Raw genomic sequence first — 12,117 nt, 5'->3', positions numbered from 1 at the left:
AGTGTGTGTGTGTGTGTGTGTGTGTGTGTGTGTGTGTGTGTGTGTGGATCTGCAAATGTGTACACACGGTGTGCATGTGTGTGCGTCGATACAGGATGAACATATGAGTCGCAGTGACATACCTGAACCATTCTGACATTTTGTCTTCAAACTTCTGTTTGACCCTCTATGGTTTCATGTTTAAATAAAGTCAAACAGTGGGTCTGCGTCCTTCTAAGCCCAAAGCAGCAGTGAGTCACCCTGTTAGTCAAAAGGGTTGTACAGCAGAGCTGACCCAGCCAACACTCTCCCCTGCCCTGCGTCATCTCCAGTGTCTCCCCCTTCGGCGATCTGACAAGGCAGACACCACAACCTGGTGCACTGAGCTGCAATGGAGCAGCTCTGTTTCTGTTGTAGAATATCAACTCCCTGTTGATGCCAGTGGGTAGATGATCAGATCTGTGTCTAATGCCCCTTTTTTCCACTCCATGGTACGGCTCAAGTCGACTCGTTTTTTTTTTTTTCTTTCTTTCTTTTTGCTTTTCCGTTGACAAAGGTTTTGGATAGTAACGGGTACGTTTTTTTTGGTACCACCTCGGCCCGAGGTTCCTAGCGAGCTGAGGCGATAGTAGAAGGTGGAGTTAAAACACTGCAGACCACTGATTGGTCAGAAAAAAAAATCATCACAAGCACGACTAGAGACACCCAGCACAAGCCTGTGATTTTTTTTTTTTACAATTATTATTATTAATTTTTTAAACTCTACTCAGTTTCTTAAGAATGGCAGCCCACACAACTATGCCGTACAATTGACCAAGTGCAGACGTTCCTCGGTTTGGTTCCTGATTGAAGGATTCAGCCAGTGTCGCCTTGAAAATAATGGCACGGCAATTTCATGCGGCGGCACTATGGCAATCAGCTAAGATTCCTGCTTACACAAGTCAAGTCGAGCAGAGCTGTACCATACAGTGGAAACGCAGCAAGAACTGTGGAGAGACTCTATTACATATCATTCAATAAAAACTACTTTTTGTTAATTATCTCTAACCTGTTATGTTATTCAGTTGAGTATGCGTGAAGGTTCTACATTCATTTTCTGTAAACAAACAAGAAGTGTTATTCACTCAATTTGGGGATACTTAAATATCCAGCTGAAATTGATCATGCTTTCTGTTTGTCAAGAGAAAGCAGCTGTCCTGTAATAATTAAAGACTGTTAGCAAAGCTAAAGAACACATTTTTGTCAGTGAACTGACATTAGAGACCCAGAAATATTTTTCTGACAACAAGACAATGGAAATGCCAGACTTTGCAATATTCTGCAGATAACCCCAGCTCACACAAAGTAATAATAAAAAATGCTGTTCATGGATGTAGCTTTCTGACATACAGACAACAGCACAACTTCTTTAATGTCCCCATTTAGACTGTTTAAGTACTTTAGTTTTTTAGTACTCTGTTCTCGCATTGTCGCTCGCAAGCTGATGGGGACCTCCACTCCTAGCAATTGTTATTGCCTCATTAGGACGGTGTGTACTACACAAGAGTGTCTGACCACCGCTGACATCTCGTGCCCAGTTATTTGCCAGGACAGAGCGTGTTCCAACTCCAGCCTCAACACATCGGCACACGGTTAAACCATGATTGCCATCTTAACTAGAGTGCCTAATTGCGCAGACACTTAAGCTTGGAGCATCTGCCAAAACTACTTAGACCGCCACTGGAGTTTTTCAGGTTTGTTTGCTTTCCAGCTGGAGTGACTCTCACTTTTGTTCAAAACACAATGGCATTTCTAGACAAATATAAATTGTTGTAAGCCGTTCATTTGGAGGCAAATCTGTAGGATATAAAATGTCTATTGTGTCGCGAATTTGCACTGTGGCTTAATGTTTTGCTAGTTCATTAATGAGCTTAACTATTTGATCATGTTAGTCCAGGTGTTGTATGCCAAAGGCTGTGAGGTGAGAAAAGGTCGGTCGGACATCCTGACTTGATCCTGGTGTTCCCTCCAGGGAGACGGGGCAGAGAAACCTATGCCTGACCTCACCATGTCTTCCTCTCTTAAATCGACTGCAGACGCATCTGTCAGCGGCTGCTGATTGACCCTCTCTCAGACGCACAAAGAGCCCCACTGGAGGACCAGGGTGTTGGGTTTCTGTTATCTCAAGACCAGGGGGAATCTGTTGCCCTGTTCATCTTTTGTTCGAGGGGATGGATGCTCTCCTTTTCCAAAGGATACACTCTAGTCTGTCTGGCCAATTTCACTGTGTTTAGACAACAGACAGGTTGTTTCCTACTCTGTTGTGTTTGTTTGCAAAGATGGCTAAATATATTATCCACTTGATTTTGCTAAGTGCTTGCTAAAGTGCTATTTGGCTCTGGTGGCAACGAAACAACTGTTGAGTTTGCACTTGGTCTTGTTCTATATCCGACCGTCCTGATCCCAGTTTTTGTCTCTCATGGCAGACCATTGGACCAGATAATTGATTTACTGTTTTTGCTCTTGCTGTGATCAATAGAGTGGCCTTCAGTTGGCAGGCTGTGGTGCCCTACTTTCTGGACTGTCTAACAAAAGACACAGAGCCATTCTGATTGTTGCTATGTAAGCTAGGTGTTCTGGATATCATTTTATCTCCCTCAATTTTCCGTTTATCTGTCACTTAAGCTTAGTGCGTAGTTCACTGAAAAGCTTGCGTGAAATACAATAGGCACCAAAACTGCTCAGGGGCTCACAGGGGAAAAATGGAGACTGGTTTCCCCTTATGTCTCCTCCTTTGCTCTGACTGGAATTCATTATTGATAGACTTTCCGTGTTCTTAACCAATGCCAAATAAAGGGGAACATGTAAAAGCCGGCTGCCAAAACCCCCGCTTTGTTTTTCACTTACCTTCTGCTTTATTTGCATATTCATCCTGTACAGGCAATCAGCAGAGATCTTTGCTGTGGGCTTTTCATCTCCGCTCTGCCATCCTGACAGGCAGCTTTTCAGTATCACAACAGTTTAACTAGGATTTGTGGATGAGAGGTTCTGTTAGTTATGCTAGAAAATTCACATTTTTGATTTGCAGAGGGTGTAATGTGTGTGACAGGGATAGAAAAGGGTTTATGGGAAAAAAAAATATATATATAAATCAGTGAACGGGTAAATATGTAGACTGATGTTGGATTTTATTGGTGTGGGTTTGTAGAGATGTAAATGTAGCCATCATGCTATTGCTTTTAAAGCTTTGACTGATGGAGCTTGTTGGATCTTTATGCATATGTAGCAAATGTCAGTTTTGTAAAGCAGACGGGCATGATTGCTTAGGCCATGCAGTAAGACTCTGGTCTTTTCTGATGCAGATCCCAGATGTTGAGGGATAGGTTAACCCCCTTCATCTCTTGGGACTAGGATGCAGCCCAGAAAAAGACAAGAGCCAACAACAACTGAGACTGAAGGGGCCGACATCCTGCTGCTTAGGCAAGTCCAGGGGCCACGGCAGTCATTCGGGCCTTGTGTTTGTGGGAGAATGACAAGCCATGCAAATAGCCCCGTCGGCTGTTTTTCCCCTCATCTTTTGTTTTCTTTGGTTGTTTTTGCGGTTGCTGTTGTGTTGTCTGTAGAGACGGAGGAACTGGGGGATGAGCGAGTTCCATTTAAAAAAAAAAAGGTAGAGGGGGGTAGGAGCTGACTTGTCAACCTTAGAACGTCCCAAAGGTTAATGACCCCAAACACAATGCTCTGTGATCAGATTAGATAGAGCACCCCCTCCTCCCCGCTGCACTATTTAGCACAATAAAGGAGATAAAAGATCGAATTACCATACAGTGTTTTCACAGTCCAGCATACATCTCTAATGTAGCTAATTGAAGCCTTTCTCCTTTGCTTTGTAACTGGTTTACTATTCCTGCACTAAATCTGTAATTAGCCAACTTAGCATCTTTTCTCCAGCCTTAGTTACAGTAAATGGTAGCATTTATCTTTACAATGGACTCTATGTGCTTGTGTAAGAGCCAACAAAGCCTTAAAGACAAACATACAGCCTTCTGATTCCTAACCTCAGCAACACATTTCTTCCGTATGCTTTGGTCCTTTGAGATTAGGAGTTTGAGTGTCTTATGAAAGGGTCGGTCAGGGTTTAGGGCTGTAAGGAAAGGAAGTGGGGGCTAATGTTATCTAGTAAAACAAACCACGTTTTTGCTGCTCTAGATAAGATAGATTGTACAAGACCTCAAGGACTGTTATGGCCCTGTTTATTGGAACACATACAGGAAGTGTGTTTTGTCGGCAACAGCATTTTGTGGGAAGAAGGGGGGGGATTGTTAAAGAAGGCATGTGACACAGAGCTGCCATCATCATCAAAGTGTTCACTTGTCTGTGCCAAGCACTATCTCTAGCTTACTTTTCTCTATGATCTGGATGACTTTGTTTACTCTAAAATTACTCTTTTTCTTTGTCCCCTCCACTACTCTTGAACACAATGAATAACTGCTCAGAAAAATACAAAAGCAATAGGAGATTTTTATATGTTCATGTGCTTTAGAGGCAACTTGGTAACTATCAGTGCTCTCAGCTCTGAGCTGATGCTTCAATCACCTGCTCAAATTACATTCTCATTATCCAGCTCCACACTTGCATACGGTTGTCTAGAGTGATATAATTCAGTTTGCATCGTTATATTATCTGTCGAAGCCAGGTTGAGTTATGTTGACATTTAGTCATTGTGGTGGTGCGAAGCGTATTCGGGGAACCGGAGCCACTTAATTGGCATTAAACTCCACCAGAAGGTGTTTTCAGGTAACACCTCCAGTCATCTCAACAACAAGGAGGTGTCTGCGCCTCAGCGTCTGACACTAGTTCTCCGGCACTTATCCCAAGTGACTTGGATATCAGATGTCTTATGCCTCTGCAGCCATTCAACATTCAAAGGAAGCCTATAGAAAGTGATGATGGGGGGAATAAAAGCACCGGTTGAGTTGAGGGGACGTTTATGACTTTACTGAAAGAAGCGTTCGCAGACAGACTGCCCGCCCACCTATTAGCGCAAGAGTGTAAGGTGCTTCTGGTGGAGTTGTGAATCACATGTTTTAGGTAAAACTGGGAGTAACTGGAGTAGACCTTCTTTATCCCACGCTGTTCCTGGAGTGTTTCTGAGGTTAACCTTCTGCAGGAAGAGATGTGTGTCTGTGTGTCTGTGTGTCTGTGTGTGTGTGTGTGTGTGTGTGTGTGTGTGTGTGTGTGTGTGTGTGTGTGTGTGTGTGTGTGGTTTGTATTACATTGGCAGTGATGGGGGAAAAGAGGTGGGAGATTTGAAGTGTTGTGGACCAGGTTGTGTTACGTTTATATTGGACATTGACATGCTCTTCATCTACATGTGCATAAAATCAGTGAAATTGTGGACATACCTATTTTTTTGTCAATGTCATTAATACAACTCAAGATCCTCGCATGTTTTCTACCAATTACTGCCATGCAAATGAGTTAATTAAAAGTATAATGAATCTACTGATTAAATTATGTAGTTTGCATAGATGCAACAGTTTGCATAAACACCCTAAAGGCAAATGTGACAAAAACACCTCAGCAGTCTGTTCTAAAATGGACAGACAAAAGTTACCCCGAAACCCCTTACAGAGGCAATGGGGGAAACCTTGGGAAAGGTTCACACAAGGGCTTAACCTCCCTTCAGGCCTGATAGTTGCCTGTTGCACAGCATGACAATAATTAAACATGACAAACGGTATGCCATGCATTGATTTATTTGTGGTGGCCCGCCACAATTTCAACATTGCCCGGTTGAAAAACGATGGCAGAGAGAAACGGACTTAACTTGCTGTTTGGGATTTCCAGGTGATCTGTGTGGTGATGCCAGCCTTCAGAGCAGCAGGCTCCAAAAGTTGATGTTCTCTCCAGATTACATGTAAATCCTGCTCTCTTTGCCCGCTCCCGTCAAACTCCACACCAAAACAGTCAACAGTGCCAATACCTTTCAATTGGTGATAATCATAATTAAGAATTTGTACATCTTGTGAGTACAGGATCATGTTGAAATTCTTCAGTACTTGAAGTAGAAGTAGAACAAATATTTTTGGTGTATTTTAATTTAAAGGCTCTAGGCCCAGGAGCAATGCCTTTCTTCTTCTTCTACCGATCATTGCTTTAAAATATACCTTTCCGTGCTCCAATTTCACAAACGATCATTAAAGACAAAGCTGTGACATTTCACAGGCCAGTAAGAACTACTTTAAGTTGACCCATCAAAGACAACCAGTAAAAGGTAGAGGAAGTCAACCAGCAAATCGCTGATAGAGGAGATGGTCAGATGTGTTGGGTAAATAGAAGTAGTGCCATTATAACCGACATCAATCACACAGGCAATAACAGAGATGTGAATTTATAGGCCGCGATAGGGAGAAACACTGGGGGCAGGAGCTGCCAGACTTTGGCAGCTGCTGATGCTGTCTCAGTGTTGTTGTGAAAATGGCTGCGATTTGAAATGGAAATTGTCCCTTTCGTGGCAGGTTGGTATTGGTGAACAGCCCTACTGTTGATTGAACCGTAGACGCTTGCATCAAGTTTCTGCATCACATTGCAATAGGCTCTCAAAAAGCATTCTTCTCTTTTGTAGAGGTCACTGTGTAAAATGTCAGCATTCCCCATTTGGAAACATTCATCAGTGTGACTAGATCATCTACAAAAGCTATTTTGTTTATTATCACTTTTTTTATGATCACAGTACAGCTTATAATGCATTTTTGCATGAGATAGGGTTCTGCACACAATCTATTATATTATTTCATATACTGTGACTAATAGGATGAGCAACTGCAAACACACTGCTTCTAACATGCAACACAGATGCTTAATTTTCTTTATCTACTGCAGTTCTCCGACTATGTTATTTTATTTTACTTGTGAATTTTTTTGCATTTAATTCTCTGTACTATTTATTTATTTTTTTATCTATAACTTTCTCTGTGCTGCTCCAGTGACCCGAATTTCCCACTGTGATGATTCAAATGTCAATATCATTATCATCAGTAGCAGCATTTTTCTTAATCATGCCTATGACCTGAGTATCTGCCATGGGAAGTCTTGAATTTGGGCAGATACGTACCCCACATGGATTGCTTTAACACTGTCTCACTGCTGCATTACTCAGCGTAGTTTTTAAAAGTTGAGCTACAATTCTGCCAAATACATTAAAGTTCTGTGTGCGCTTCTGCAGCAACCGCCCCCAGCTCTCTCAGGATAGGGAAACCCCAGAGGAGGCTCCATTTAACCCCTGAGGATTAGTGCTCATGCCTACTTTAGCATTGGTAAAAGGGAAAACGTCTCAGCGCATTGAGTCAGTAGGGACTCAGGCCCACTCTACTGGCTTCCCACACAGAAACGGACAAAGAAAAAATAAAAGGGAAGCTTCTGCTCTGACTTGAATAGGGCTAGATGTATGCACAACCTACTTTACCATTTGCCTTTCCGCTGCCTTCACAGTACATTACCTGACCAAAAAAAACGAGGCTGTAATTTCAACAATGTATTCAAAGCAAGTACCTTGAGCTTCCCTTGAATATTTTGTCTGCATCAGTTGTCCTTTTTAAAACGGAAGGAAGATTTTATTTTTTTTATTTTTTTTCATACCAGCAGAGTATGGAAATTGACATATTGTAGTTGCACTTCAGTGGTGTGTTTGAACAGTGTTTACCCCCAGCTATCTTTTAAAGTGCCCATATAATGAAAAAAAATCACTTTTTCTGGGATTTGGGGTGTTATTTGGGTCTCTGGTGCTTCCACACGCATACAAACTTGAAAAAAAAAAAAACCATCCACGTTGTTTTGAGTGAGATACGGTTTCTGAATGTGTCCTGCCTTCAGTCTCCGGGTGAGCTGTTCAAAATCTGCAGGGCTTTCTACGTCAGTAGCCGAGATGAGGTGGCTAACCGTAGCATGCTAGCGCTAGTATGCTAGCTCGTTCTCAATGCCAAAACACTGCTACAACACACACTAGTTCACCATAATCTACAAAAGAACTACTTACATGTCCCCGTTCTGCAGGTATTTCACGCAAAGTTGGAAGTGCGCTCTCGTTTAGAAGAAGTCTCCCGGCTAATCCTGCCTTGTACTGACTTTGTTGTAGAAACAAACTGCTAGATGATGTGATCCTTACTTAGCTACTACAACAAAGATGGGATAGAAGTGCGATGCCTCACTTTGTAACTAAAACAGAGACCTGAACACACAGGGTGAAAAGAGGATCTGCAGCAATGTGCAGTACAACAAATATATGGTGTTTTTTGAAAATTAAACCATGTAAACCTATTCTGGTACAACCTCATGAACCTGAAAATGAGCATAATATGGGCACTTTTATCTAGTATGCTAAGTTAATTCGCCACTGCTTGAAGAAAAAACCCAGCCTGGCGGCGTTTTCTTTACAAGCTTGTTTTTTGTCTCCTCTCTCCATCTTCCTCCTTCTCTCGCTCTCATTATTCACATCCTTGTCACATGTCTTTATACTGTACCAGCGAACATGGTTGCACCTGTGTTGAGTATATTTCGGTCTTGCCGGTGGAGTCTGGTGGAGAGGAGCGCTGTGAAGAGACAGTCCAGTGCGGTGTCGGAGGGCGTGCCTCTCTCACAGGGGTCCCTGGAAGAGTTGAGGCTCGGTCTGTTGACTTTAGGCCTTGGTTGACATTCCCTTGTGTTTGTCTTGGCTTTCATCAGGGCTCCGTTCAAACAAGCGCCAGCAACTGATAAAACACATGCTCTCAGAAACTCACAGTCTCACACACACACACACACACACACACACACACACACACACACACACACACACACACACACACACACACACACACACACACACAGTGAAATATGGACAGACTTCGATTTGATAGCAACAGGTGATGCCCTAAAATGGACTTGTAACTATAGAAGCTGTATTGTGTATTTCCAGGACAGTTCTTGTAAAAATGACATTGGACTTTTAAGTGCGAGTGCATTAACAGCTGTGTATAATGTGGAATGATATCTATCTCCAGCAGTGTCTCCTGCTGCCAGAATACAGTAGCTATATGCTTCTGCTTGTGAAGTTGATTCTAGAGAGCACTGGAGTAAAATATCAGAGGACTAGTTATGTCTTTAATTCTCAAGGGGGGGGTGAAAAAACAGCTGTGTTTTTACACATGGCCTCTTTACTCTGCCTTGTACATTTTTTCTGTCTGAGCTGAAGAGTTGGAGCCAACCAACAGAAATCGATCTGCCAGTCAAGCAGGAAGAGTGTCTTCTCCTGTTGTGGATTGCCGTCTGTTCTCTTTTGTGTATGCTTTCCCAGCCCGCCAAATTTCACGCCTGCACCGGCGCCTCAGAGGGGCATTAGGAGGAGCAGAGGAACACAGGGTGTCTGGGTCGGTATCAGCAGGGGGGTGTGTGTGCTGAGAGTGACGTCACAGCCGCAGAAAGGGAGAGTGTTATCATCCCCATGTGGTTGCGACGTGAAGAAGCGAGGGTTTCGAAAACCAGGTGCAACCCACACCTGCGTGTGTTCCTTCCACCTTGCTTAATTAGAGTTCAGTATCCTCCTAATGAACATTCTCGGTCTTGTCTCTTCTGTGTTTGTGTGTGTGTGGGTGTGGGTGTGTGTGTGGGTGTGGGGATGTGGGTTTGGGTGGGAGCCGATGGGCTCAATTGGGAATTATCTACCATTCCCCGGAGAAAGCCTCTTTTTCCTCCTCTCTGTTTATCCACAAGAGCATACTCGCTACAGAGTTAGCGGTACAGACTCAACAGCCCATTACTGATCTCCTGATCTATTGTTAAAAGGGATTCTCTGTGAATATGACTGCATGTTTCCTCTTTACTTTCTTGTTAAAACGCCAGTGTAATCTCAGACTATATTGAGTTAGTAATTAATGGCATAACTAAGTTACTGTTGCACAGTCAAAAGGCTTCCACTGTTGTTGCTGTGCCAGCAGCAGATTCGTATTCCTGCAGAAGCGCAGGTGTCGAGAGAAACGGTTCTTTTCTGTCACCAGATCTGTCAGCGGGTTGGCGGTGATCAGTCACATCGTCGTCAGGTCTGAAGCTGAGTGTGTCAGAAGTAATAGAAAAGTATTTATTTTCCCCCTTACTGTAGTGTAACAGCACTCTGTATGATGTGCAGTCGTCTGCTGGGTTATAATTAGGGCTAAGGCTGCCGAACCCCTGCCTGGTTCTTATGAATGCAGTGACATGGAATCCTCCATGGAGTCTCAGTGTGTGATTTTTCACGTAGACTGACAGGCATTTGAGGCTTCTCACATATCCAGCTGTTACTTTACCTGAGCCACTCTTTCTGTCTGTTTTGTCAGTGTGAGACTTGTGCATGACTGTGGGGATACAAGTGTCAAGCATCAGTTTACACCACATAAGGTCTGCTAGGTGTTCTGCTCATGATGTCGGTTAACTACAACAAAAGAAAAGTTTTCCTGCATTCAGTAGCAGCAACATAGGGTTATCAAGTCAAAGAAGTTCTTTCGATTAGTTTCATGCAACCAGTCTGCCCCTCCACCCTCTACTTCTGCTCGCTGACACCAACAGCCACATCACATAGCCTTGCCCCCCTCCATGTTAAACAAACTCTCTGCCTTTGTTCATTCAGTCATGTTTCAGTCAGGTTTCCATGGTGACCACACTGAGTCACCCCAAACAGAATGGACGTGCGGCCTAGCTTGCCGAGCACAAGGTCCATGGTTTTGCAATATTCTTGAGATATGATGTTAAGGTGCTGAGAATGAAACCCATCAAAGCGGTGTAGCACAGTCTAACAGGACCAAGCACTCTTTGAGATATCCTTGTGCTTTTGATTGCTGCCTGGAGACCAATAGATGGTCAAGCTCTGTTGTGAGAGAAAGAATTGCGAAAGCCAGTTGTGTTTGTTTTACCCAGTGAGCAATTGCCAAGCCGTTTGTTCAGAAATGTGGCTAAGTTTTTCAGAGCCAGGATTTTTTTTTGGTAATTTGATACCGTATGAAATATGAAACTATAAATTTAGAGCCCCACTGGCTCATCTATTTATTTACCCATTGCCAGTGGGCTCTTTCAGTCATATTGAAACACACAGCAGTCTGTTTTTTTTATTTTTTTTTCTGAGCTGGAGCTCCCACTGCAAAAAGAGGAGTTAAGCGTGATTTATACTTCTGCGTAAAATCTACGCCATGGCTACGTACGCAGGTACGTGGAGACATGGACCTATGCCGGACCCTACGCCGCAGCCTGACGGGCACCTCACGAAAACACCTCGCGGGAATGCACGTCGTATCTTGGCAGCGTTGCATTTCCCTCTACTCATTTCCTGGTTCTCCTTCTCCATAAACAACATGACCAAATTTACGTCAAGCATACCACTGCGACTATGCGGACACATAATCATTTGAGCTTAATGCCCCATGGCATTTCACTCCATAAATTTGCTGGCAATTTTACAGTACATGTCTGCTTCATGTGTGAAAAGATCTTGTCAGTTTTTGTCAAAGTCATGTCAGCAGCATGACTTGAATTAAATGCTGTCACATAAGGCTACAGCATAACGGAGCTATTGAAAGGGCTATTTTTGCATTGTTGCCATAGCACTGTGATAAAGTAATAATCTGTTATCATTTGGAAATAAAATCAGTCAAATGAACCATGAAATACTGTACATGAGCCAAAATGATGTTGTAGGGGAGTTGTGTGTGTGTTTTGATTAAATTATTTTCCCTTTTGTGGTGCGGAGCAAAAGAGAAAAAAAACCCTCAAATAAATCATTAGCCAAGTCCCTGTACAATTTCAACTTCTGTTCATCTGCCAGCTGCTTTTGGGACTTTGCATACAGTATTTGAACAAATATTGAAAATCACCCAAATTTCATAACTAATGATGAAATTGATCAAAAAATGTCATGTGAGGAGGGACGAGCCTCCTGTCCTGCAGCGCTGACATTGATCGTTGATCGTGGAGGTAAACAGCTCAACTGTAAAACAGGTTTTAAAATCTGTCATTGTTTGCAGAGAGAACTGAGGACACTCTTCTTCTTTGATATCATTCTTTTCCAACTCACTGCTGCTCTCCATCAGTGCTGTCACTACAATGAGATCAGAAAAGGGCTTTCAAGCTCCCTCTCGGATGGTAGATGACAAGCAA

The 12,117-nt window shown here is 43.0% G+C and overlaps 1 protein-coding gene across 3 annotated transcripts in view; it reads left to right on the top strand.

Moving 5' to 3' along the window:
• Positions 1-12,117, top strand: part of macrod2 (mono-ADP ribosylhydrolase 2) — a 433,012-nt gene that overhangs the window by 88,551 nt on the left and 332,344 nt on the right. The gene's annotated exons all lie outside the window — the stretch shown is intronic.

This window comes from Perca fluviatilis, chromosome 19, assembly GCF_010015445.1.
Source record: "Perca fluviatilis chromosome 19, GENO_Pfluv_1.0, whole genome shotgun sequence".
NCBI classification, from domain to species: Eukaryota; Metazoa; Chordata; class Actinopteri; order Perciformes; family Percidae; genus Perca; species Perca fluviatilis.
This window is presented reverse-complemented; position numbering and strand designations above follow the sequence as displayed.